The sequence below is a fragment of the Humulus lupulus genome, chromosome 7, assembly GCF_963169125.1.
Source record: "Humulus lupulus chromosome 7, drHumLupu1.1, whole genome shotgun sequence".
Classification (NCBI taxonomy): domain Eukaryota; kingdom Viridiplantae; phylum Streptophyta; class Magnoliopsida; order Rosales; family Cannabaceae; genus Humulus; species Humulus lupulus.
Genome location: NC_084799.1, coordinates 136,821,704 through 136,848,020, shown reverse-complemented (window position 1 = coordinate 136,848,020; position 26,317 = coordinate 136,821,704). Strand labels below are relative to the sequence as shown.

The following is a 26,317-nucleotide window of genomic DNA, read 5'->3' as shown; positions in this document are numbered from 1 at the left end:
GTCTAAACAGTATTTTGGGATCCCAAATGAATAACTTTTATGATTTTAATGAATATCCAAATCTTTATATCCAATGTTGTCAAATGAGGCTTTATGTCAATTTTAATCACACTTTTTAACCTAGAACCTCAATTAGTGAGCTAATGACACATTTATAAATCACATGGTAACGGCTCTAAGGAAGTAGGGTGTTACATAAAGTGTACAACTAGGGCGAACAAAACTAAAAAGAAGGAAAGCAAGGAAAAGAGTGTTCTCTTATTCATATAATAAGCAAACAAAGCCCACAAAAAACACATGAAAAGAGCAGTTGTGTCATCTTCATAGAAAAGTTTCATTGTTGGCCTATCAACTATTCATGTTAAAAATAGCTTAAATGAAGCAAACGAGGTGCAATATGTGTGAGCAAATTGGTTTGTTCATTTCCCACGGTAAATACGAGCCTCAGAAAACCACTTGTCCTATAATTAACGAGGATGAAGTTGGAGACGTCATAAATTAACGAGGTCGAGGTGGGAGATGGCACACAAACCCATTGGGATTCATGTTCGTTGGTTATGTATACAAAAGGCATCTATTCATTTTCATTCACAGAAGCCACTAGTACCTGTTCGCTACAACTACATTGTCTTTAGAGACAAGTTGTTCGTGAGTCATTTAAAGGTTTTGAGTCTATTTGCATATATGACCGTGTTCTTCTACTCACGGATATGTTCGATTTCTTTATATAAAGGAAAATCACTCTTACATGCCTTTGGATGAAATTAACAGAACAATAATTGTTCCCATACATCAGAACCAAAAAGGACTCATAATAAGCAAGGCAAGAAGTAAAAGAGATACAACATATGAAACTACAAATGAAAATTTCTTACTTGTTCATAATACTCTATGTTAGGCGAACGAGAAATCCAGTTTGCACTTGGGGCCATTCATTGGAACACAAAGAAATTTGAGGAAGTTTTATAAAGCAACTACGTATGAACAAAACGCACAAAGAGCGATTAGAGTTCGTAAGGATAACATGTTTATTTATATGCCTTTACGAGGCGAAAAAGGTGGCTGGTTGTTCGAATAACATGTATCAAGATAGAAACTCTATTCGCATATGTAGAGAACAAAACAAGATCACTTGGTGTGTACCTATTTGCGAGTTATTGGTATACAAGTAATGGCCTTGAAAAGCGTACAAAGAACAAACATATGCATATCAATCATGAGAATCATGGTCGCTTGTATCAGAAACTAATGGACTGCAATCATATGTGTGTAAACGAACTAAAACTAATTGTTCGTTTATGGGCCTATATCAACGGACATGGGGCTTACTTTTTCAAACAGGTATAATGATCAAGTCAAAGACAGGTTTATGTTCGTCTATGTGATTCTTATTGAAATGGTAATGAACCAAGAAAGGAACATAGAATCTTGTTCGTCTTTGTTCGTCTTTACCTCAAAGGACTTCAATACGCAAGACACAACCAGAAGTGAAGGATATGTTCGTTTGCTTTACATATAAAGAAAAAATCTCTATCTGTTCGTGTATAAGAAGTTAAAGGTACAAAGGATTCCACACGCATCTTTGAAACGAACAAGATTAGTAAAAAAGCTTAGAGGATACTCGTAACACAAGCAGAAAAATAGACATGTTCGCTTGCTTGTGTATAAGTATAATGAAATCTATGTTCGTGCATATACGTTTATAAGGAACAACTCAGAATTGCTACTCATTTGTTTCTGGTCAGAAGGAGATTAGGGCCTTACCATCTATGACTACTAATGGAAACTAGGCGGCAAGGTAAGCCCGAGACCTCCAAGGAACACGAATCTGTGGCTCCTAAAAAGCAAAGTATTGGAGGCTTAGGCAGAATATTTTAAAATTTTGAAGAGGATCAGAGCCCCTAAATTACAATCAACTGCATAAAGTAGGAGTACATACCCGACGAAGAAAATAAGCTAGATGACGATGCTCCTTGGCAACGCTTCTTCTTCTCCGGCAATGTCGGCGTGACTTTGGCAGATTGAGAAAACCTTTGCTTCCATGACGTCGAGATCTTTTCAGTGCACAAGGGGGTCGGCAGCTGCTTGCTCCTACTTTCCGAGAAATTTTCTAAGAGAACTGCAAGATTTTAACCAATGGACTTAGGCTTTTCAAAGCAATGGGCCTATGGGTCCTATAACCTAATGGGCCTATAATTCATTTGAGGAGTGCAACTAAATACAAGCCCAAGTTTCTGTCAAATAAAATTCCTTTGAAACAATTAAATAAGTGATCATGAAAAGGATATTTTATTTAAATTTCATATAAGTGTATAACCAAAAAAAGAATGGAGAAATTGTTCACATAACTAAGTCAGAATTGTGCAAAGCACAAAAACTGACTTGGGGGACAAATGTTATACCCAATTTTTTAGCATTTATGACATTTTAAAAAATAGCAAATATAAAGGGCTGATGAATAGAACACTTTGCCTTCCTGTTCTCACAAAGTGCAAAGGAGTTCTTGTTCTCACAAAGTACAAACTACTTCCTGTTCTCACAAAGTACAAAGTAGTTCCTATTGTCACAGAGCACAAAGTACTTCATGTTCTCACAGAGCACAAAGTACTTCCTGTTCTCACAGAGTACAAAGTACTTCCTGTTCTCACAAAGTATAAAGTGCTTCATGTTCTCACAAAGCACAAAGTACTTCCTGTTCTCACAAAGCACAAAGTACTCAATGTTCTAACAGGGTACAAAGTACTTCCTTTTCTCACAGAGTATAAAGTATTTTCTGTTCTCACAAAGTACAAAGTACTTCATGTTCTCACGAAGCACAAAGTACTTCATGTTCTCACAAAGCACAAAGTACTTCTTGTTCTCACAAAGTACAAAGGCAAACTATTACACGCTAAAAGAGGATCTTGTTCTTTCAACACACGAAATCCATGCTAACATAGTTAGCAAAGGCGTACAGAGTTGTCATTTATCAAAATATAATTGTATTTATGTTGTAAAGTATTATTTGCGGGCCAAGCCCAATGACTTGGGCCCATGATCTAATTATAACCCTAAACTCCTCCCTATAAATAAGAGGAGATGGGATAGAAATAAAGGAGGCAATATATAATGTCGAAACTCGATGATTGGATAAACGGTCCTTATGTAATGTAATGCGAAGGAGAATTATAGAACAATAGGGGACGTAGGTTCACCGAAAACTATGGTTCTTCAAGCTTAAATATTAATAAAAGTGACTGAGTGGACGTAGGTCATCTTTTTGGGGCCGAACAACTATAAAATATGGTGTTATTTATTTTATTATATCTATATTCTTGATTCCATGCTCTTATGTTCTCAACTTAGAATTATGTATTAAATATTGTTATAACAATGATATTTTATAAGATTTGAATTGATATTAATATAATTACACAATTTTTATTCCACCATTTTTAAATTAGTTTTTTTTTTTAAATTTATAAATAGTTCAATATTTGTAATATCTTTTTAATTAGTTTTTCATTTTACCATATTTTTTAATTAGTTTTTTTAAAAAACATTAAATTCCGTTATATATTTGTAATATCTTTATGTAATTTTATATATTAAAAGTCTATAAAAAATATACCTTTAACATTAATATAGTAATATAAATTTAAATAGTATAAAATATCATTATTATAATAATATTTGATACAAAACTAGATATTTAATAATTATATTAATATAAATTCAAATGTTGTAAAATATTATTATTATAATATTTGCGAAGGAAAACAGGTTTGCTCGTGACCCCCATCTTACATATCAGGAACCTCTGCTTAAGAATGGCATTAAGATTGCACAAGTTGACCCTGAGGAGGTGAAGTTTTAAGCAGCGAACTGGAGCTCTGCTATAATCTGTATCGTACTAGGTGCGAACCCTCCAATGGCGGTGTTTGAGGGATATATAAAGCGAATTTGGGGCCATCTTGGGATTGCGCAGATAGCACGTATGACCATGGGTTTAACAATGGTGAAATTTAATGATGAGGCGACTAGAGATCTGGTTTTAGAGAATGGTGTTCTTCAGTTTGACAGAAAGCCAGTAATAGTCAGACCCTAGTCATCAGATCTTGATGCGGTGAAGCTAATCCGTTCTGTTCCGTTATGGATTCGGCTTCACGATTTAGGTCTTCAATACTGGGGGAACAAATGCCTAAGTGCTTTGGTCAGTACTGTTGGGAAGCCAATTATGGTGGACTAGCATACTAGGGATCGTACCAGGATTCAATTCGCTCGGGTTTTGGTAGAAATGGACATCACGGATGCACCACCAAGAGTGATTCAATTTCTAAATGAAAATGGTCAGTTGGTGGAGCAGGGGATAGACTATGAATGGCTGCCTGTGAAATGTAAAACGTGTTTGGGTTATGGCCACATAATGGCCGACTGTAGGAAAGGGGATATTGAGAAGAAAGTGAGGTATACAGAGAAGAAGGCTCCTGTGACTAAACTAGAGAACCTCACACAGAATCCCCCCATATCGGTTCTTGTTCCCTCTCAGTTGGAACCATCTGGTTCAGGAAAAACAGATGATCAATCGCTGCTTAATGCTGCTTGGAAAACTCCTAGAAGAGATGCTGGGTCAAGAATGAAGGAACCTGTCCTAGGTCCCAGTACAGATCGTGACTGAGATGTTGGGCATAGATCTGTGAATAAGTTCAATATTTTACAGGAAGAGAAGGGATATGTGGCTGAGGAGGTAGAGTGCGAAGAGACAAAGGGTCCTGGTTTAATTTCTGCTTAAACATGGATAGTTGCAATATAGGAAGTTGGAATGTTAGGGGCTTGAATAACAAGGATAAGCAAGATTCTGTGGTAGAGTTTTGCAATGTCAATAAAATTGGAGTGGGGGGTTTGTTAGAAACTAAGTTGAAAGGGAATAAAGTTCAGGAGTTGATGGACACAAAAATTTCTACTTGGGATTTCTTTAATAGTTCTACTGTTGAGGGTAGGTTGTTGATTATATGGAGAAAGGGTTATGTTAGAGTTATAGTAATTGCTGAATCACCTCAACATGTTCATTGTGTGGTAAAAATGGCTAGGCAAGCTAATGCATTTTGTCTCACATTTGTTTATGGTTTTAATACCATTGAAGATAGGAAGACTCTATGGCATAATCTGGTGCAGCTGAAGTTTCTTATTTCATCTTGGTTAATTCTTGGGGATTTTAACTCAGTTTTTAATGTTGATGACAGAAATGGAGGGAATTCCATTACGCAAAATGAAATGGCTGACTCTAATCACTGGTTATCTCAGGCTCATATTGAAGCTCTCAAAAGTCATGGGTCGGTTTTCACTTGGACTAACAACCAAGCTGGTACCAATCGAATCTATTCCAAGATAGATCATGTATTTGTCAATGAGGAGTGACATGATCACTTTCCTAACACTGTAACTCGTTTTAGTTGGGAAATCATATCAGATCATTGTTCTTGTGTTGTTTCAGCTATAACTACAGAGGCTATTGGGATTAAACCATTTCGGTATTACAATTTCTGGGCTAATCATCCCAATTTCAAGAGCTTAGTGGAGCAAAATTGGAAGAAACCGCTGACTACTAGAGGTCTAAAAGGGGTATTCTTAAAACTGATGAGAGTTAAGCATTGCCTCAAGAAGTTTAATCATGAAGTGATTGGTGACATTGGGAAGAGTTATCAGGAAGCTAAAGCCAGCTACAGTGAGGCTAAATTACAGGCTCAAACTCACCCGAGAGACAAGATTTACCAGGAGCAAGAAACTAATGCAACTGCTAATTTTGATGCTCAAGAGAAAATGTACCATAAGTTTCTAAGACAAAGGAGCAAAATTACTTGGCTGCAAAAAGGAGATTCCAACACCTCTTATTTTCATGCTTGTCTGAAGAAGAGAAAAATGGAAAACAGAATTACATCATTCATGACAGACCAAGGTAAAATTAATGAGAATTTTCCTGAAGTAGTACAGCATTTTCTCAATCATTTTCGCAGCTATATGGGCAGCAGTAGTACTGTCAAAACCATATTAAATTTGATTTGTATTGAGCAGGGATCTAAGCTTTCTTTAGATGAACAACTTGGTTTGCTGAAACCATTCTCGTATAAGGAAATAAAAAGAGCAATTTTTAGTATCCCTGACACAAAATTACCAGGACTCGATGGGTTTGGATTTTGATTTTTCAAGAAAATGTGGTCTGTTATAGGGGGAGAAATTTGTGCTGCAGTTTCTAACTTCTTTGAAACAGGTGTCATGCCACCTAAGTTTCATAATACAATGATTTCCCTCATCCCTAAACAAGAGAATCCGGCTAAAGCAGTTGACTACAGACCCATTGCATGTTGTTCAACAATATACAAATGCATATCAAAACTGCTATGCTCTAGACTTGCATCAGTTCTCCCTTCTCTGGTTCACCAAAACCAAGGTGCTTTTGTCCAAGGGAGGTCAATTGCTCACAATGTGATGATTCTCCAAGACATTTTGAAGAACTATAGGAGGAAAAACACTTCTCCTCGCTGTACTATCAAGATAGATATCAGTAAGGCATATGACACTGTGGATTGGAATTTTATTGAAGATCTTCTTAATGCTTTAAACATTCCTAGTAGATTTGTTCAGCTGGTGATGATTTGTATCAAAAGCACAACCTATTCTCTCCTTATGAATGGTAGAATTCAAGGTGGTTTTCAAGGGGCTAAAGGACTTCGTCAAGGTGATCCTTTATCTCCTTTTATATTTGTTCTGATTATGGATTATCTAACGAGAAGTCTTCTTCACGCTGCTCAAGTCTCTAAATTCGGATATCATCCTCTTTGCAAAAGTTTGAAGTTAATAAACTTATGCTTTGAGGATGACTTGATTCTTCTTAGTAAAGGGTCCAAGCAGTCCATTAAAGTTCTTAGAGAGGTCTTGGATGATTTTAGCAATACTACTGGGCTCCATATCAATGTTAATAAATCACAAATATTCTTTGGAGGGGTTGATCCTAGGGAGAAAGGGGAGATCATTAGGGATCTAGGTTTGGCTGAAGGTGATTTCCCTTTAAAGTACTTAGGGGTGCCTTTAAGACCAACAAAATGGAAAGCTGAGGACTGTGGGATTATCATTAAAAAAATCAAAATGAGACTTCACACTTGGGGAAGTAGGCACCTGTCATTTGCTGGCAAAGTTGAATTAATTCATTCAATTTTACTTGGTCTTCGAAATTATTGGATGAGTACTTTCATCCTTCCTCAGAGTGTTTCTAAAGAGATTGAGAAACTTTGTAGAGGCTTCCTTTGGAGAATGAACGGGAACAGAAGCAGAATTCATGTGGCCTCTTGGGAGAAAGTTTGTCTTCCCAAATCTTATGGTGGTCTTGGGTTTAAAGAAGGGACCAAATGGAATCATGCTATATTAGCTAAATACATTTGGGCTATCACTGAGAAGAGAGATTTACTGTGGGTCAAGTGGGTGAACACTGTTTATCTCAAGGGGATATCCTTTGGGTCTTATGAGTTAAAGTTGGACACAAGCTGGTATTGGCGCAAACTATGTCGACTGAGACAAAAATTTTCCATGTCTGAGATTTTGAAGGCAGGTTGTTCGGGTAAGTTCTGTTCATCTGTTCTGTATAACAGTTCTCTTCCACCTTCTCAAGTTAGCTATCACAGAGCCATATGGAATAGTCTCAATCTTCCAAAGCATCGATTTATGCTTTGGCAAGTTGTGAATGCTCATCTGTTAACAAAGGACAACTTGAGTAAATTTCACATAGTCTTAGATTCATTTCTATGTCCTGTTTGTGGAGACCAGCCTGAATCACATCAACACTTATTTTTTAAATGCTACCTTTCTCGATGAGTGGTGGAGTTAGTGTTCAAATGGTTGGGTTTCAGAGGGTGGCCGGTGGAGTTTGATGGTTGGTTATCTTGGATTTTGCTGAAAGCTTCTGGTATTGTGAGACTTATAAGCATACCAGTTAGTGCAGCAACTTGCTATTGTCTATGGCTGAACAGGAATAGATGTGTCTTTGAAGGCTTCTCCAAAACTGATACTTTGATTGCTTTTGATGTAAAGAGTATAGTGATCTACAGATTATTTGTTGTCAAAAACAGAAAAATGTCTAGACAAGAGAGAGACTTTATACATAGATTAACATGTAATTAGTGCCTTTATTTTTTTGGTTTTGGAGGTTCAGCTTGTTGTTCCTCTTGGTTCAGTTTTTAGTGAGGTGAGGGTGTAATTAGTTGGTTGATTAATGAAGTAATTTTCTTCTTGATCAAAAAAAAAATAATATATAATACATAATCCCAATTTTTATAAAATTTTGGTAGAATAAATATTTAGTAATTATATTAATATAAATTCTAATATTATAAAATATCATTATTATAATAATATTTAATACAAGACTACATATTTAATTATTATATTAATATAAATTCAAATGTTATAAAATATCATTATTATAATACTATATAATACATATTAATTTTTATTAAAAAAATTTATCATTATATTTAAAAAGAAAACATGTTAATTTTTTTTGTTACTTAATATAACTTATATAAATATATATTCATATTAAATAACAACAAACATTATAAAAATATAATATATAAGTGTTTTGTGTACAATAGTATAATTGTGTTACTACATAATAAATTAAAATGGCATGTTTCTTCTATCAAGAATAAAAAAAGCTTCTTTTCCAATCATTGAAGTATGATTTAAATAAGATTCTTCTCCTATCATTGAAGCGTGATTTAAATAATATCATGACTGTTTTATATATTGAATAGGGCAGAATGTTATCTAAAAGGTTATCATATGTTTTTCTAAAACCATAGACCATATTTTGGTTTAATTTTTCTTTTAATATATTTATGTCCTTATTTTACATATAATATTGTTTATTTATTTTAAATTTATATAAATTATGAAAATGTTTACCGAGTTTTTCAGAATCCAAAAATATGTTATGAAATAAGAGCTGGAAGGAAAGGATAAAAGATAGAGAATCATAGTTTTTACGTGGTTGGGGCGTTAATGAGCATTAGTCCATGAGTCACTCGTATTAGGCTTTAGAGAGTTTTGGCAATGGAGTTTTTATACAAGTTCAGCAGAGTTTTTGCTTACAAGAGAAATTCTAGGATCCCTGCTATAATGCACAACTGGTCCAATTTATACGCAGTCAAGCAGCTTGGGCCGAACTAATCCGAGCCCAATAGGGATGTAATTACAATTTGATCGCTAAAAGAGCCATAATACAAAGAATGTAAAGTAATTAGATGTTATTAATCTGGGCCCATTGGACTGGCTTAGGTGTGGCCAAGCCTTACAGCTGCCCATTGTACGTTAGCACAGATTGATCCGCGTGGGCTACTAAGGGGAACTTGGGGACAGGATCTGTCAGAGTAGTGGCAGTACTGTTTCCTAAGAACAATGTACATTCCATGCTTACCCTCTTCTACTGAGGAAACCTACTGTCGGATTTCGTGGGGACAGGTCAGCATCAGGGAAAACTAGGCTTGCCCTATCTGGACGTCTGGTCCGGGTTCGTTTACTAATGTCCCGGTTCATTTACCGAAGTCCTGGTTCATTCACGAGGACCCGAGTTTATTTTTCAAGGTGGACATCGTGACACTGAAGATCTCCCCTTGATTTTTAATAAGGTTCATCTCTAGTGAACAGTTAGTCTACCACCTTAATTAGCATCCCAGAGGATGTAGGTTGGTTGTGGTCGGGAAGATTAGTCGGGTCGGCATCTCAATCCTGATTCCTTTATTATGCTCGCATCCATTGAATGTTGTTGGGCTCGATAGCGTTTGGGCTATCAGGTTTTCCACCTTCCCCATTTGTTGTGCTCAGGATGGGCCTAGACCTCTTCTGAGGGCCCACAAATCTGTTGGGTCATGCCATGTGTCAAAGGTGGAAAATAGGGATAACATTTACCCCCCTAAGTCTTCATCCATGTTCGCATGGTGGAGACTTGCCTCACTCTCCCGGATCAATCTCAAATATCTCAGTTCATTTATCAGAAGCTGGGTTCATTTACTTGGGGGCCATTTGGGTGATCCTCATCCTTTCAAATCCTTAATGTCTCAAACACGTGTCTTCAGGTTGATGGTACGTTTGCGCCACTCGTGCCCTAAAATCCGAAAAGAATCTTTTGACTACCCAGGTGACCGATAGGTGTCAGCTCAATTCTCGAAATGTCTCGTCTATACGAAAAAGGTTTATTGGGTACTCGAGTGGGATGTTTAATGCTTTGCATTATCCGGAACCGTTGGATGGGGATAGTCTTGAGATTTTTAACATGGACCATTAGATGAGGTAGGCGCAGATTGTGGATTGACGAATCCACAATTTAGTGCTCGATTGGGCCAATTAATGCCCCTGCATTGTCCGGGACCGTCAGATGGTGATAATCTTGGGATCCCCATTGTGGACCGTTGGATCAAATAGTGGATTTTTACCCTATAAATACCTCGCCATGCTCATTTCCACACTTTACTCATCCCATATATTGAAACTAGAGAGTAGAGGACAATGCTTTATATGTCCAATATTGTCGACGAGATTCTCTGGCGATTAATTCACCTTCTTGTTCATCTGTTTTCGACTAGACCTCCTCCCACTAAACCAGCAGACAATTTTTCCCCGGTTCACATGTCTAGGAGTGCCAATGAACTACTGCATCGTCTTCTCAGGTTCAAGACTGAGATTTTGCCAACGTTGTTGCCTGAGACTCTACGAATCTCAAATCTAATACCCCATAATAAGTTTTATGGTCATTTTATCCTCTTTTATTCCTTTTTGGTTGTTTTATTGTCACGCTATTTCTGTGACCATAAAACTATTAGGGCCATGACCACCGTGTAGGGAGGTTCTAGGTAGGATAGTGGTAGACACAAACCGTGGAGTTTCTAGATGACACCCCATACTAGTCTAGCTGTCCCGGATCAATCCGAACACCTCAAGACTGTTTGGGGTGAATTAGAAAAACCTTTGGCCTTTAGTTCCTAACTTAAGATCTTGGGATCTCTATTGGTCCTGGATCTGGGTCTGGAGGGGACCTCTCCAAGCAGTTTTAGGAGAATCCTCGTACCTTAACTAGTTTTCTTCAGTTTTGGTGCTGACTGCTTGGTTCTCATTTTCCTTGTCACTTCTAGGTCCATGATCATGAGTCGCGACATTACTTTTTACGCGGAGGACATTTTCCAAGAGGGCCCTGTAGTCCTGGAGGAGACTAAACTTTCCATTAGAAAAATGTGGGAAATGGACGAGGAAAAAAATGAGTTCCAGAATTACCGGATGTTGCATCAGCTGGAGAAGGCCCCTCTGAGTAGATTCGAGTCTGGGACTTTTTTATAACCGACTGTCCTGGAAGGAGGAGAAGGCCCATACCAGAGCAAGCATGTTCGGGGCCTGGAGAATAAGCCACATCAGTGCGGGAGCTACTCTTACGCTCCACAATTATTTTGCATGGTTCCTCAAGTTTGTGGGGATCGCGCCTTTTTAGCTTCTTCCCCAAGCATATAAATTGCTCGCGGGAAGGCGCATATTCTACGTGTCAAAGGAGATCCTGACGCCCACCCCCGCGGAGGTGCTGTATTTTTACAAGTTGGAGCTGCAGCTCAACTCTAAGGACAAGACACGACATGGATTTTATAGATTGAAGGCTCGCGGCATTAGTCTGACTCCATTCATTACGTGGAAGCACCCCCCCCCCCCTGAATTTCAGGCACTATTGATTCATGGCATCCAGGTTCTTTCTGGAGAAGAACCCCACATTGGTGTTTGACTTCTAGCACGTGGGTAAGTCATCCTTCTTCATTTTTTATCTAGCCCTTAGTTTTGTTTACTTGACACTCATGATCCTGGAAAACAGGTCCATATACTCAGACTTGGCTCAGCAAATCGATCATGGATACCACTCTTAGTGTCGAGGAGATGTATGTGGGGGGCTTCGTGACTACGAAGAACCTTCGGCCAGTCAAGGTTATTGTTGCGAACCAGACGATAGATGCCCCTAGCTTTTAGGGGCTGCAATGCGAGAGGGGTCCTGCCCTGAGGGAGGAGTTGGCCCTTATCCACATCGAGGTAGTGGAGGCCGCGGAGAGGGCCGAATCCGATGAACTGGATGCCCTTCTCGAGGGGAGGCAGCCTAACACTGGAGCTCCCAGGGCTAGTATTTTGGGGCCAGGTAAAATGCCTCCGATTTTAACTTATGTCCCTAATTTTGAGGACTTAGTTAGGAATAGGCAACAGTACCAGTATTATTTGGTCGGGACTGTTACCAACGTGGGGCTTCCTTGCCCCATTACTATAAACACATTGACCCTCATGTACTCGTCCTGGTTCCTTCAATATGGTAGCTTTTTGTACACGGGTGACATGGGGGATCAAATTCATTCTTTTGCACTAGGGGAGTTGAGTCGTGCCCATTCCATGGATGAGGGTTCATCCTGGAGGACTTTAGACTTTAAGTGTTTCTTTTATTTTTGTCTATTGTCCTTATTCTTTTACTTTATTGATCAATTTTCTTTTTCTTTCTATCTCAGGTGATCTAGATATGTCCAATCCAGTGGCCAAAATGAAGGAGATGATCGAGGCCAGGGCGGCTGCGACCAAGGCTTCAGCAAAGAGAGTTTCCAAGAGCCCGACCAACAAGAAGATCATAGAGCTCATACTCGGAGACTCAGAGCTAGTCTTGGAGGCTTCCGAGAGAGATCCAGTTGCGGGCTCCATTTCGATGGCTCTCATCGAACCGATCCCACCTCAATTTGCTCATTTCCAAGTTATTAACTTGGAGTAGGAGCCTTTTGAAGGAGGAGGGGCGGACAAGAGGAAAGCAGACTTAGTTGCTACGAAGTCTCCGAAGCGGGCCAAGAAGGCCAGGACCAAGGATCATGCCCTGGCTGAGGAGCATTCCTCTAGGGGAAGTGTCGTCATCTCCCAGAAGGTTCTGGAGGCTCCCAGGCTTCCCATCAACCCAGCCCTTCCCAAGGAAGGGGACTTGATCCTCTAGGAAGAAAGCATGCAGATGGTGTCTCGGGCTTGGGACGAAGGTTGGGACCAACGGGACAAGGTTGCCCGGGCCATGCTCATCCGGTGGAGGGTGGAGTTTGCCGATTGTCCGGAGGCTTTCAATGCTCTCTAATAGATCGTGGACATCCTGATAGCCGAGACTAGGTTTCGGCCTAAGTTGGGGCAAGACACGGCCCCGCTTGCTACGGACTTGTTAGCCCAGGTGGGGACCACTATGTCCACCCTTCAGCTCAGGTGATATGCCACCATGGCTAGCCAGGACGCCCTCTTTGTCTCCCAGACCATTCGTCATCAGGCCACCACGGTAAATCATATGTATGTTTTGTTTTTCTTTCATCATCATAATATCTTGTGCATTTTCTATCTTTGATTTGTCCCAGGATGCCTTGTTGGCTCATAGGAATGCAGAGCTGGTGGTCGAGATGGCGATGAAGCTGGAGATGGCCCAGATGGAATTGGAGGGGGTCGTTAATCAGCAGGAAGCTTTCAGGGAGGCCCTTGCCAAGGAGGTTACCTGGGTAAAGGCTGAGCATGAGGAGGCTGCCAGGGTTTGGGCTCAGCACGAGGAAGCTTTATCCAGGAAGGATGCTGCGCACAAGGAAGTGGTGGAGTCCCTAGAGCTAGAGCTATCCCATTCTCGCAGCTCAGTGGCTTCTACCAAAGCTCTCTTGGAGGTGGCCGAGGTCCAACTTCGCCAGGAACAGATAAAGGTTATGTCTCTCGAGAGGCAAAACCAAGCTCTGGAGGCCATGGCCTAGTTGGAAATGAAGCAAAGCGAGGAGGCTCGCAAAGAGAAGGAGCAGACTGATGCATTGCTGGAGGCCACTTTTGATGAGGCTGTTTACATGGCCTAGCTCCAGGACAAGAACATGAATCTCTTCCTCTGTCCAGATCCGGCTGCAAAGAGGGGTGAGTTCGAAGCCAATGAGAAAGTTGATGCGGCGGCCCTAGCTGGGGATCAACAGGATGAGAACGCTTCAGACGCCCCGGATCAAAATGAAGCCAAAGCTTGAGCCTTTGTGTTTTAATTAGGGCTCCTTTTCTCCTTCTTTCTGTTTTTGTACCTGTACCATTTTTATTGATTCCAATGCATCCAAGATAATTATTTATTTTTCCGCACTGTTATACTGGTTTTATTTTTTGTGCAATGATTCCCATTTAATATTCATTCATTTTTCCTCGAAATTCACTAAGTGTTTTATCACTCTGCATGAGTCTGGGTTGAATACTGAGTCCTTGTTCCAATGGCCAGGACCATTAGGGGAAATATTGTAGAAGGTATTTAACTTGTCCTAAGACCCACGCTAGGGTCTTGACGGCCTGGATCATCTTGGACATAACCAATATAACTTAACTGATTTATCCCAACTCTATGGTTCAGGTTCCAACGGCCTGGACCGTTATGGATTTTTTAGATATGACAATTAATTAACTTATTCCGGACCTGATGTTCAAGTTCCAACGGCCTGGACCGTTAAGGGTTATTAACTGTTGTCTGATTGATCTATCCTGACTTTGATGTTCAGGTTTTAACGACCTGGACCATTAAAAATATGACTTAGGTAGAACTTAGCTGATTAAATTATCTTGACCCTAGGGTTCAGGTTCCAATGGCCCGAACTGTTTACATGACCAAATTTAATCAATCTAAGCCTAAGATTCAAGTCCCAACAGTCCTGGACAGTTTAAGGAAAACATGAAGAGGGATTGGACTATCCTGGACTATCTTAGGTTTGGACCAATCTCTTGGGAGTATGGTTTTGAACCCCCCAGACAACGTGGGTCCAGGCTAGGACTGGGCTTTGAGCCTTGTATCTTTTTTTGGTTGAACCCCCCAGATCACACGGATCCGGGTTAGGACTCGGCTTTGAGCCTTGCATCCTATTTTGGTTGAACCCCCCGGATCACACAGATCAGGGTTAGGACTCGGCTTTGAGCCTTGCATCCTTTTATATTGGGAATTGGGTTTTGCACTCCCGGTCTATACGAGTTTGGATCAGGACTAAGCTCTGAGCTATGCATCCTTTTTTGTCTTTATTCCATGACTTGTATAGATGGCCTTACCCCTTAAGTGACCAAAGAGTGCAGTCTTAGGTCACTTGTAAAAATTAAAGACGGACACAGACTTTTCCTTTCCTTACAACATTTCTTATGGTGTTTTGTGCACACCATTTCCATTAAACAAGAAATCGCCCTGTGACGTACATTGCTAAAAATAAAAAATGTTAGAAAAGAGTAGAATTAGATCTCTCGACTGCTGATAGAACCAGCGGAGGTGTTCTGCGTTCCAGGCCCTTGGGACCTCCATTCCGTCTAGTTGCCTTAAGGGATACGTTCCCAGACATACTTTGTAATGCCCTAAAATCCCTAATGTGGTTTAATGGTTGGATTAGTAGGCCGGGAGGGCCATAATTGATTTATTATGCCATTAAATGATTACGTGCATGTTTATGTGAATTATATTATAATATGATGTTAAATGCATGCATGTGGGTCCACATTTCATTATAGGGGCTTTTTGGTAATTTGGCTCGTTGGGGGCGTAATTGTGTATTTTCAAGCATGTTGGTGAATCATTGTTGAGGCTTATGTGGATTTGTTTGAGCCATTCGGCATGAGATGATCTATGAGTAACAAGTTATTGAGTTGGTCATAACTGGGTTGAATTCGGGGCTCGGGGTGAGTCTCGGGGTGATTTAATGATTAGAGCATTACCGGGAATTAAAGGGTAATGAGATATGATTTTATTAGTATTTGAGAATAATGAGAATTGGAGGGCATTAATTATGAATAACGAGATAGGTGAGAAAGGACGGTTTTGCCCTTGGGGGCTGTAAAGGGATGAATTTAGTATGGGGGTATTTTGGTCATTTGACCTAGCCTATATTTAAGCTGAAGGCTGTGGAAGGTTAGCCAAAACAAAGCCTTGTTTCCTCCCTCACGATCATCATCTTTCTCTTCTCCTTCCTTTGAATTTTGAAGCAAGTTTGGGGATTCAAACTTTGAGATTGAAGCTTGAGGTCTTAGGCTAGTGTTCAGCCATTGAAGAGGATTCAACCTAAGCACAAGGTAAGGTTTTAGTTCCATTTTATAGTTCCTTGTCCTGTTTTTGTGCCGGTTTCAAGGTTTGGAGTTTTGATCGTTAAAATGGGAATTTGATGAAGTTTTGAATGGTTTAAGGCTTAGGTTTTGATGGTTATATATGGTGGATAAGTTGTGGTAATAATTGGTGGCCTTGCTTTGTGATATTGGCAGTGTTTTAATGGGGTTTTGAAATGAGTTCGAAGGGGAAAAATAGGGGTTTTCGGCTGAGTTTCAGGTGGGGCCCCGACTCTATTCTAGAGCGCCACAGACCAAGCTCATTGAAGAGGAAGGGAGAAGTTGCTAGGCCGTTGGGCCGCGCCATAGGGAAGGAGGGTCGCGGCCCGTGTTGGGGAAGGATGTTTGGCCGCTTCTGGTTGAGGAGACAGGTCGTAGCATGGTGAGGTAGGGTCGCGGCCCTTAGTAGCATTTTGGCCAAAAGTGTGTTTTTTGGCTTGGGGATTCAAATCTTAGGCCTCGGGATCGTTCCTACTACCCGGTTTAGTAGGATTTGATGTCCTGGAAGTTAGGTTTTGGTCCAGGAACCTTTGTTCTTCATTTTATTGATGGAATCCCATAATTGGTTATGACCAGGTGACCGTCAAGGAACTAAAAGGTTGATCGTTCTCAACGGTCATTCTTTTATTAATTCTCGCTTGAACCAGAGGTAAGAAATTTATGGCCAAAGTGGTGTTTTGATCATGGGAACTCAAACCTTAGGACTCGGAATCGTTCCTACTACTCGGTTTAGTAGGATTCGATGTCCCGGAGGCTAGGTCTTGGTCCAGGAACCTTTAATTGCTCAATTTATTGATGGAATTCCATACTTGGTTATGACTAGGTAATCGCTAAGGAATCAAATGGCTGATCGTTCTCAAGTGTCGTTCTTTTACTAATTCTCGCTCGAACCAAAGGTAAGAAAACTGCACCCCATATGTGACATGCATGGTTATTCATGAGGCATGTTGAGTGTTTAAATATGGACATTGATTTCATATCGAATGCTTAGCAAATCTTGCTCACTTGTGCATGGCACTGACTAAATAGTCAGAATTGGCAATGGCGTCAGTATTAATTGTGAAGCTGTGACTGATTAGTCAAGTTCGGCAGTAGTACTGAGCACTGGTCACATGGTATTGACTAATAAGTCAAGAATGGTCTTAGCATGTTTAACACAAGCCGACAAAGATTAGATCTAATATACATCTTCATTGAATGACTCAAATGAGCATTAATGTCGGACCGACCTTAAGTTCGATGAAAACTAAAAACGCTTGTCTAGCCTATGGCTAGTCACTTAGAGTCAAGGCCAGAGAGCCCAGGTGACTGTTTCGTCACATGGCTATGGGTGTTGAGCCCGAAGTGACTTACCCAACAGTCACTCATTTGATTGGAGCCAGGGCCGGAAGGTCCAGGTGACTGGATTGTCACATGGTTGTGGGTGTCGAGCCCCGTAGTGACTTGCTCGCCAGTCACTCATTATGGTTCACCAGAACCTCAAGTGTTAAATCACTCATCTGATTAGAGCTATACGCTCCATAATAGATAATGGAACTACAAAGTGATATTCACTCATCTGTTCAGGGCTATAAGCTCTGTATGATTATAATAATCATCATTTGATAATATTTATATGCAGTAATGAGTTTTCTTGCTGGGCTTTGGCTCATGGGTGCTATGTGGTACAGGTAAAGGGAAAGAAAAGCTCACCCAGCCTTGAGTGGAGAGCTTAGGTGGTGATGTGTACATATGCGGCTGCTTGACCACCACAGCCAAGGAGTTTCTCAGAGGAACTAGGGGGTTTACCCTATTTTTGCCGCTTAGGTCGACAGGTTGTAAATTTTAAACTATAATGACCATTTTGGATTGTAAATAACTTGTAAACGTTTTTACGGACCCGCGAACAGTTTTATGTTTATATAAAATATATCATTTCCTTTTTATTGGTTTTTCACCTTAACCTATTAATGACACCTAGATGCATGTTTATAACCAAAGAACTCGATTAGCGGGTTAAGCACGGTTCTAAGTTCACAGTAACGGTCTTGGAGTAACTAGGGCGTTACCTACTTTGTTTTGGATTTCATAGGGTCCTTCCCAGTTTGGTCCCAGAACCCCCACTCCTAGATCTTGAGATGCAGGGAAGACTCTTCTGAGGACTAGATCACCGATTTCGAACCTTCGGCTCTTAACTTTAGAGTTAAAGTGCCTGGAGATCTTACCTTGATACATCTTCAGCTACACTTGTGATTCCTCCCGGATCTCTTGGATGAGATCTAGGGATTCCTGAAGTAAGGCGTGGTTCTAAGCGGGATCATATATGTCCCGTCTGTGAGATGGGACTGTCGTTTCTACTGGGATGATTGCTTCACATACGTACACCATTGAATAGGGAGTATGCCCGATTGACGTTCTTTTTGTCGTCTGGTAGGCCCATAGGACGCGAGGCAACTCTTCTGACACTTGTTTTTGCAGGCTTGTAGCTTTTTCTTTAATGTTCCCTTCAAAATCTTGTTCAAGACCTCTGTTTGCTCGTTTACTTGAGGCCTTGCGATTGCAGAGAAGCTTTTGATGATGCCATGTCTTTCACAGAAGTCGGTGAAGTGGACGCTACCAAATTGCTTCTCGTTATCAAATACGATTCTGTGAGGGAGGTCGTATCGGCACACAATGTTATTGATGATGAAGTCTAGGGCCTTTTTGGAGGTGATGGTGCTCATAGGTTCTGCCTCGATCTACTTGGTATAGTAGTCGATGGCTACGATAGCGTATTTTACTCCACCCTTCCTAGGTTGGAGGGATCCTACCAAATCTATTCCCCAAACTGCAAAAGGCCAGGGACTGGTCATCATGGTTATCTCTGTTGGAGGGGCTCGCGAGATCTTCGCGTACCTTTGGCATTGTTCGCACTTGCAGACGTAATCTACACAATCCTTGTTGGCCATAAATATCCTTGCTTGATGATCTTCTTGGACAAGCTGAGTCCGGCCGTGTGATCTCTGCAAAAGTCTTCATGCACTTCATGCATGATTGCACTCATTTCGGTCTTGGATGCACATCTGAGATAGGGCATGGAGATTCCCCTACGATAGAGTTTTCCATCCATCATGATGTATCTGAGAGTATGGTATTGAATTTTCCTGGCGGTATCCCTGTCTGTGGGAAATTCCCCAATGGTTAGGTGATGGATGAGAGGGCCCATCTAAGACGTAGAATAATCGATGACGTTGATGATTGCAAGGGCTTGAATACTGGGTGCAAGTAGATGGTCGATTGGGACTACTCCGGAGAGTTCCACTTCAACATCCGTGGCCAATTTCACCAATGTGTCTGCAAACACATTCTGATCCCTAGGGATTTGGAGGATGAAGTATTTCTTGAAGGATTGGAGTAACTCTCGGCTTCGCGCCACATAGGCGACCATCTTCTCCCCCTTTGTTTGGTACTCCCCTTAAATTTTCCTGACCACCAATTGGGAGTCACTATGGACCTCAATATTTGGTGCCCCTACCTCTCGGGCCAAGTGTAATTCGGTCAGCATGGCATTGTGCTCATGCTTCGAGCTGGAAGTGTAGGGCACTTTGCAATTGGTGACCTTGAGGGGATATCAAGATGATCCCGGCCCAGGCCCCATTTTCATTGGAGGTTCCATCTACAAAGATTTTCCACAAGGGCATTATGGGGTCGACGAGTCTTCATCTTCGCTTATCCCTGTGTATTTTAAGATGAATTCGGCCAGGGCCTATTCCTTGATAGATATCCTAGGGACATACGCAATGTCAAACTGGCTAAGCTCCATGGCCCACTTCAAAAGTCTTCTCGATGATTCGGGTTTCTGTAGTACTTGTCGTAGGGGACGGTTCATCAGTACCTTGATGGCGTGGGCCTAGAAGTAAGGTCTCAGCTTTCTGGAGGCAATCAGTAAGAAAAATGTCAGCTTCTCAATTAAAGGGCATCTAGACTCTGCACCCAGTTTCCTTTTGCTTACGTAATTGACGGGTAGCTGGACCTTTCCCTCTTCTCGCACTAAATCGGTGTTGATAGTGTGTTCTGACACTGCCAAATACAGGTACAATGGCTCCACATCCACTAGTTTCGACAAGATTTGCGCTTGGGCCAGATGTTCCTTAAATTTTTGGAAGTCCACTTCACACTCCGCCAGCCATTCGAAACTCTGGTTTCTGCGAAGTATGTTGAAGAACGGGATGCACTTGTTTGTGGACTTCGAGACGAAGCGGCTCAAAGCTGTTATTCTTCCCATCAAACTTTGAACGTCTTTATGCTTTCGTGGGTATGACATCTCGATCAACGCTCTGATCTTGTTTGGGTTGGCTTCTATTCCATTTGAGCTTACTATGAAGCCCGAAAACTTCCTGGATGCCAACAAACGTGCACTTTTTGGGGCTCAACTTCATCCCATACTTCTAGATAATGGCAAATGCTTCTGCCAGGTCATCCGCATGTTGGGCCGAGATCTTGGACTTGACCAACATGTCATCTATATATACTTCCATGTTCCTCCCCAGTTGGTTTCGGAACATCCTATTGACTAGTCTCTAATAGGTGGCCCCAGTGTTCTTAAGCCTGAAGGGCATGACGATGTAGTAGTATACACCCTTGTCCGTCTGGAAGCTGGTGTGTTCCTGGTCTGCTACATGCATTGAAATCTGGTTGTAGCCGGAGTAGGCATCCATGAAGCTCAGCAACTTGTACCCTGATGTAGCATCCACCATGTGGTCCATTCGGAGCAGAGGGAAGCAGTCTTTTGGGCAAGCCTTGTTAAGATCCATGAAGTCGATGCAAGTCCTCCACGTTGTGTTTGGCTTTGGTACCAACACCGAATTGGCTAGCCAAAGAGGATAAAGGACCTCTCGGATGAAGTTGATCGAGGACAACTTCTCAACTTCTAACTTGAGGGCCTCCTCCCTTTCCGCGCCTAGGGGCCTTCGCTTCTGCCGGATGGGAGTTGCATTTTTGTCAATGTTCAGGGCATGACATATGATGTTGCGGTGATCCCGGTCATATCTGAATGAGACCAAGCTAGGACATCCTGATTCTCTTTAACCCGGGCGATTATGGCATCCCTGACCTTTGGGTTCAAATTTCTCCCAACTCTGATTACTCTTGTCGGGTCAATGTCATCAATGCACACCTCCTTCATGGGTTCTAATGCCCTATCCGCTTCTATTCATGGATCCAGTTCATTGTTTTCCTGGACCACTCTCCATGCTGGCTGCGGAGGTGGAACTGGATCCACATCTTCCTCTTCAATGGGTTCTTCGCGAACCATGAAGATTGGTCAAGCGGAAATGTGATAGCACTTTCGGGCACTCTTCCGGTCTCCCCGTATGGTTCCCACTCCTCCATTATCACATGGGAACTTCATGCAAAGGTGACAGATGGAGGTGATGGCGTCGAAGTCGACTAAAGCAGGACGGCCGAAGATCACATTGTATGCAGTGGGGCAGTCCACCACTATGAAAGTGCAATATTTTAACGAGCCTTGAACCTCATTCCCCAATGTTACGGGTAGTTGAATCTTTCCCATCTGGATCAATGAATCCCCATTGAAGTCATAGATCTGCGTTGGGCAGGAAGCTAGATTTGCCTCTATTAGGACAATCGCTGCGAATGTCGACTTGAATAGGACATTGACGAAGACCCCGTCATCTACAACACTTGGGATACCCTTTTTTTGTCGATTTGGGCATCAATGACCAAGGGGTCGTGATGCAGGAAATCAACGTTCTGGGCATCCTCCTCCATGAACGTGATGGGCAAGTTCATCAACTTCGGGTGCTGGGCTGGAGTTTAGACCAATGTGCATACCTCATGGTCGTGATCGAGTTCGCTGAGGTATCTCCTTGATAAGGACCCCCTGATATGGTGGCCACGTGGCCATCAACTCAAGGATATGGCATTCCGGGTCCAGGAGCCATTAGACCTCCAAGTGGTTGCATGATTGGGTGCCCCTTAGGGGCCTGTGCTCCCGATCCGGGAGCGTACCCTCCCTGAGGAGTTCGGTACGATGCATGTGCACCCAAGACCAAAGGTTGTTCAGGAGTTGCTGGCAGACCTGGAACTCCTATTGGCATCCTGACCCATTGGTGGAGATGCCCCAGTTTGATCAAATTCTCCATCTCGTTCTTCAGCTGACAACATTCTTTGATCGTGTGGCCCACGTCCTTATGGTAGGCACACCTTTTGCTGGTGTCCCTTGAATTCTTTCCCCCTTTAAACATGGGGTTTGGTTTCCTGTAATGGATTATATTGCATGTTGCAAGGTAGATGTTTTCCCAAGTGTCCACGAAGTTGGTATACTACGTGTATTGGGGCTCATACCCCCTCTTCCCCTTCTTTGAGGGCTCGGATCGGTTCTAACTTTTGCCCGATCTTTTTCCCCGGGAGGGGTTTATGCTTGCCTCAGCTGCTGCAACCAAAGGCGGTTGGGCACCGCCAGAAGCAGCACTGTATGCGGTGGGTGCCATTCCGTACCTGGATAATGGGGCCAATGGAGCCATAGCATATCCTGTTGAAGTGGGCCCATAGACCGTCGTGGTCATGAATGGCAACCCAAGGTTTCCAACGGATCTGGATGCCACTGGAGGTGCCGGATAGATATTTGCTGGATACTACGCTCCGTATCCAGGAACGGTTTGTGCTGGGGACTAGGTTGTTGGCTACCATCCAAAGGCTTGGATTCGAGCCTCCTACAAGTTGATGAAACCTTGTGCCTTCCTAATGAATTCTTCAAGGGTGGTCGCCTTGCTACGTTGCATGTCATCTCAGAGAGGGGACCCAGCTTTGATTCCAGACTTGAGAGCTACTAGATGATGTCCGTCATCCACCTTAGTATATTAGGCTTCTTCCGTGAAGCGTTGGATGTAAGCCCTAAGGGTCTCCGTGGGATGCTGTTTAATGCTGGCCAGCGCGCTGACTTCCATGTCCAGCTTTATGGCGGCCATGAACTGTTTACAGAAAGTTGAGTGCAATCTGGACCAAGACTGGATCGATCCTATCTTAAGTCTCTTCCACCACTCTTCTGCGGGTCCAGCCAGAGTGATTGAGAAACATAGGCACTTGTCGTTGTCACAGACGTGAGCTACAGTCATGAGGAGAATGTAGCGGGACAAGCGATCTCTAGGGTTAGTGTTCCTGGTATAGGCGGGTATATCCAGCATCTTGAACCCTTTGGGTAGCACGACGTCCAAGATGTGTTTGGCGCATGGTTCTTTTTCTTCAGAATCAGAATCAGAACCTCCGCCTTCTTGCTTCCGGACCAGGCGGTCCGTGACCTTTTTGAGAGCGACCAGCTATTCCATGAATTTCCTAGCCATTCCATCATCCAGGGGGACTCTTTCGTTCCTCATGTCGTTGAGATTATTCCACAAGTCACCTCCTCGGGGGCGAATCTTTTCTTTGCAGGCCCGCTCCTTTGGAGTGTTGAGGCCATCGCACAAGTCCACTCAGGAAGTGTCATCTCCCGAACTGATTGGTTTCAGCTCTTCTCCGCATTTGTACCCTCTCTGATCCTTGTTCACGGAGGCGCTGGGATAAAAGCATCGTCAATCGTCCTGTCCGGGGATGTTTTGGGGCTTAGTACCCTGCGGGCGCTTCCCCTGTGGATTGTTCGGATGATTCCATCCTTTGACAAGATTGATCCATTCTTTCCTATGGAACTGCCTTGGGTTAGCCCTAGTTTTTGGAACGGGATAAGCTCTCCTTTGGGGGTTTGTTTTTTCAATAGGATCAGTTGTTTTGGCCTTCCCTTTTTCCTGAGCAAGGTTCGACGGGCCGACTTTGGGATCTGGGGATGGTCCCGGAGGAGGAATAGGGGTACCATCGTTGGGTACGCCAGTCCTTACAGGTGGGACAGGCAGTTGTGTTCCTAGGGGAGGAACGACTGAAGGATTGCCTGCCAATCCTTAGGCAGCAATAAAGGCCTGTAGAGCCAGGAGGGACTCTTGCATTTGGCAGGTGGCCTCTTGTTGTTCAACCATCTTGGCTTCTTGATCCAGGACCTATTGTCTCAAACGGACCACCTCTGGATCCTCCTGTTCAGGATCCATATCCTTCTTGCCAGGATCAACGGGGTTTTTGGCCTCGTGATCCTCATACTCCTCTTCATCTTCCTCGTAATAGCCTTCGTCGTAGTCACCCCCATCCCTGAAGTTCTGGGAGTCGTTGGGCAGAGGCCCCTGGTAAGGCACATCCTCGGGTTTGTCTTAAGGAAGTGGTTGATTGGCCAATGGTTCTCCATTGTCTTGTTGTTTCTGGTGAGAAGGATTGAACACGGTATGCCTGGTGTTCACCATTTTCGCAGATGATCAAGGTTGACTCAAGCTTTCTTCAACTCTCAATGAAAGCACCAAAATGTTTACCGAGTTTTTCAGAAACCAGAAATATGTTATGAAAAAAGAGCTAGAAAGAAAGGATAAAATATGGACAATCATAGTTTTTACGTGGTTCGGGCGTTAATGAGCCTTAGTCCACGAGTCACTGGTATTAGGCTTTAGAGAGTTTTGACAATGGAGTTTTTCTACAAGTTCAGCAAAGTTTTTGCTTACAAGAGAAATTATGGGATCCCTGCTACAGTGCACAACTGGTCCTATTTATAGGTAGTCAAGCAGCTTAGGTCGGACTAATCCGGGCCCAATAGGGATGAAATTACAATTTTCTTGCTAACGGAGCCATAATACAAATAATGAAATGCAATTAGATGTTATTAATCTGGGCCAATTGGGCTAGCTTAGGCATGGCCAAGCCTTATAGCTGCCCATTGTACGTTAGCACGGACTGATTTGCGTGGACTACTAAGGGGATCTTGGGGACAAGATCTGTTAGAGTAGTGGCAGTACTGTTTCCTAGGAACAGTGTACATTCCGTGCGTACCTTCTTTTGCAGGTTAGTTGAGGAGACCAACTGCCGGATTTCGTGGGGACAGATCAACATCAAGGAAAACTAGGCTTGCCCTATCTGGACGTCTGGTCTGTGTTCGTTTACTAATGTCCCGGTTCATTTACCAGAGTCATGGTTCGTTCACCAGGACCCGGGTTCATTTTCCATGGTGGACATCGTGACATTGAAGATCTCCCCTGGATTCTTGATAGGGTCCATCTCTAGTGAACAGTTAGTATGCCACCTTAATTAGCATCCCGGAGGATGTAGGTTGGTTGTGACCGAGAAGATGAGTTGGGTCTGCATCTCAGTCCCGGTTCCTTCATTATGCTCGCGCCCATTGAATGTTGTTGGGCTCGATAGCGTTTAGGCTATCAAGGTTTCCTCCTTCCCCATTCGTTGGGCTCAGGATGGGCCTAGACCTCTTCTGAGGGCCCACGGACTTGTTGGGTCATGCCACGTGCCAAAGGTGGAAAACATGGATAACAAAAAACATAATAAATAAATTTTTTAAATAAAATAAACAAAAATGCATTGTACGTTGCTTGCACCTAGTAATATACGTAAGTACTTATTTATAAGTTCTTAAATTGAAAAAATATGTTTTCAAAAACTTTGAAAAGTATGCCTCAAACTCCCTTTCAAACAAAATTACCTCAGCATAATATATTTTTTTCTCTCATATTCCCCTCTCTCTTGATCAAATAACACAAATCCTCACTCTTTAAACTCACGAATGAGAATGTTTCTTATTCTTCCCCATAAAGCAGGACAATTTCAAGTTCTTTCAAGACAATTCATGGTAAGTATTATGTTCATTATTTATTTATGGATATAGATTTGAAACATAAATATCTATAATTCAAGTAGTTCTAAACCCATTTGTTTTGTTGAATGTGTGTGTTTTTTTAATTTACTTGATTTGAAATTTAGTTTTTGGAACCATCTTTGAATAATTATATTTTTTTCGATAAACTTCAATGGTCTTCAATGAATGGTAGTATTTGATGTTATTTATGAGTTTTTAATACGAACTTGATGGAGATAAGTTTCTATGCTTTTATATTGAGTGTTGCTATTTGATATTTTAAGATGTCTAACATTGTATGAGGTGTCATCCTATGATTAATTAACTATACCCTATAATACTTATTAAATTTAAATATGTGAAACTCGATATTGGATTACACCAATGGGAATATAACACCTCATTATTGTGTTGGACACCATTAGTGTCCCTTAACAATTCTTTTTTATATTGCGTCATTTTTAAAGATTTTGACGCGGTTCTATGACATCT

At 42.0% G+C, this 26,317-nt stretch overlaps 1 protein-coding gene across 12 annotated transcripts in view; it reads right to left on the bottom strand.

Annotated features, from left to right (window-relative positions):
• Window positions 1-26,317, bottom strand: part of LOC133788656 (probable CoA ligase CCL7) — a 62,671-nt gene that overhangs the window by 32,161 nt on the left and 4,193 nt on the right. For 3 of the 12 annotated variants that reach the window (XR_009873315.1, XR_009873313.1, XR_009873312.1), the window contains exons 7-8: window positions 1,940-2,121; window positions 1,765-1,837 (exon numbers count right to left, since the gene is read on the bottom strand). The gene's annotated coding sequence lies outside the window, so the exon portion shown is untranslated. Of the gene's footprint in view, window positions 1-875; window positions 975-1,488; window positions 1,838-1,938; window positions 2,122-26,317 lie in introns of those variants that run through there. The other 9 variants (XR_009873320.1, XR_009873321.1, XR_009873317.1 and 6 more) reach the window with 7 other exon arrangements.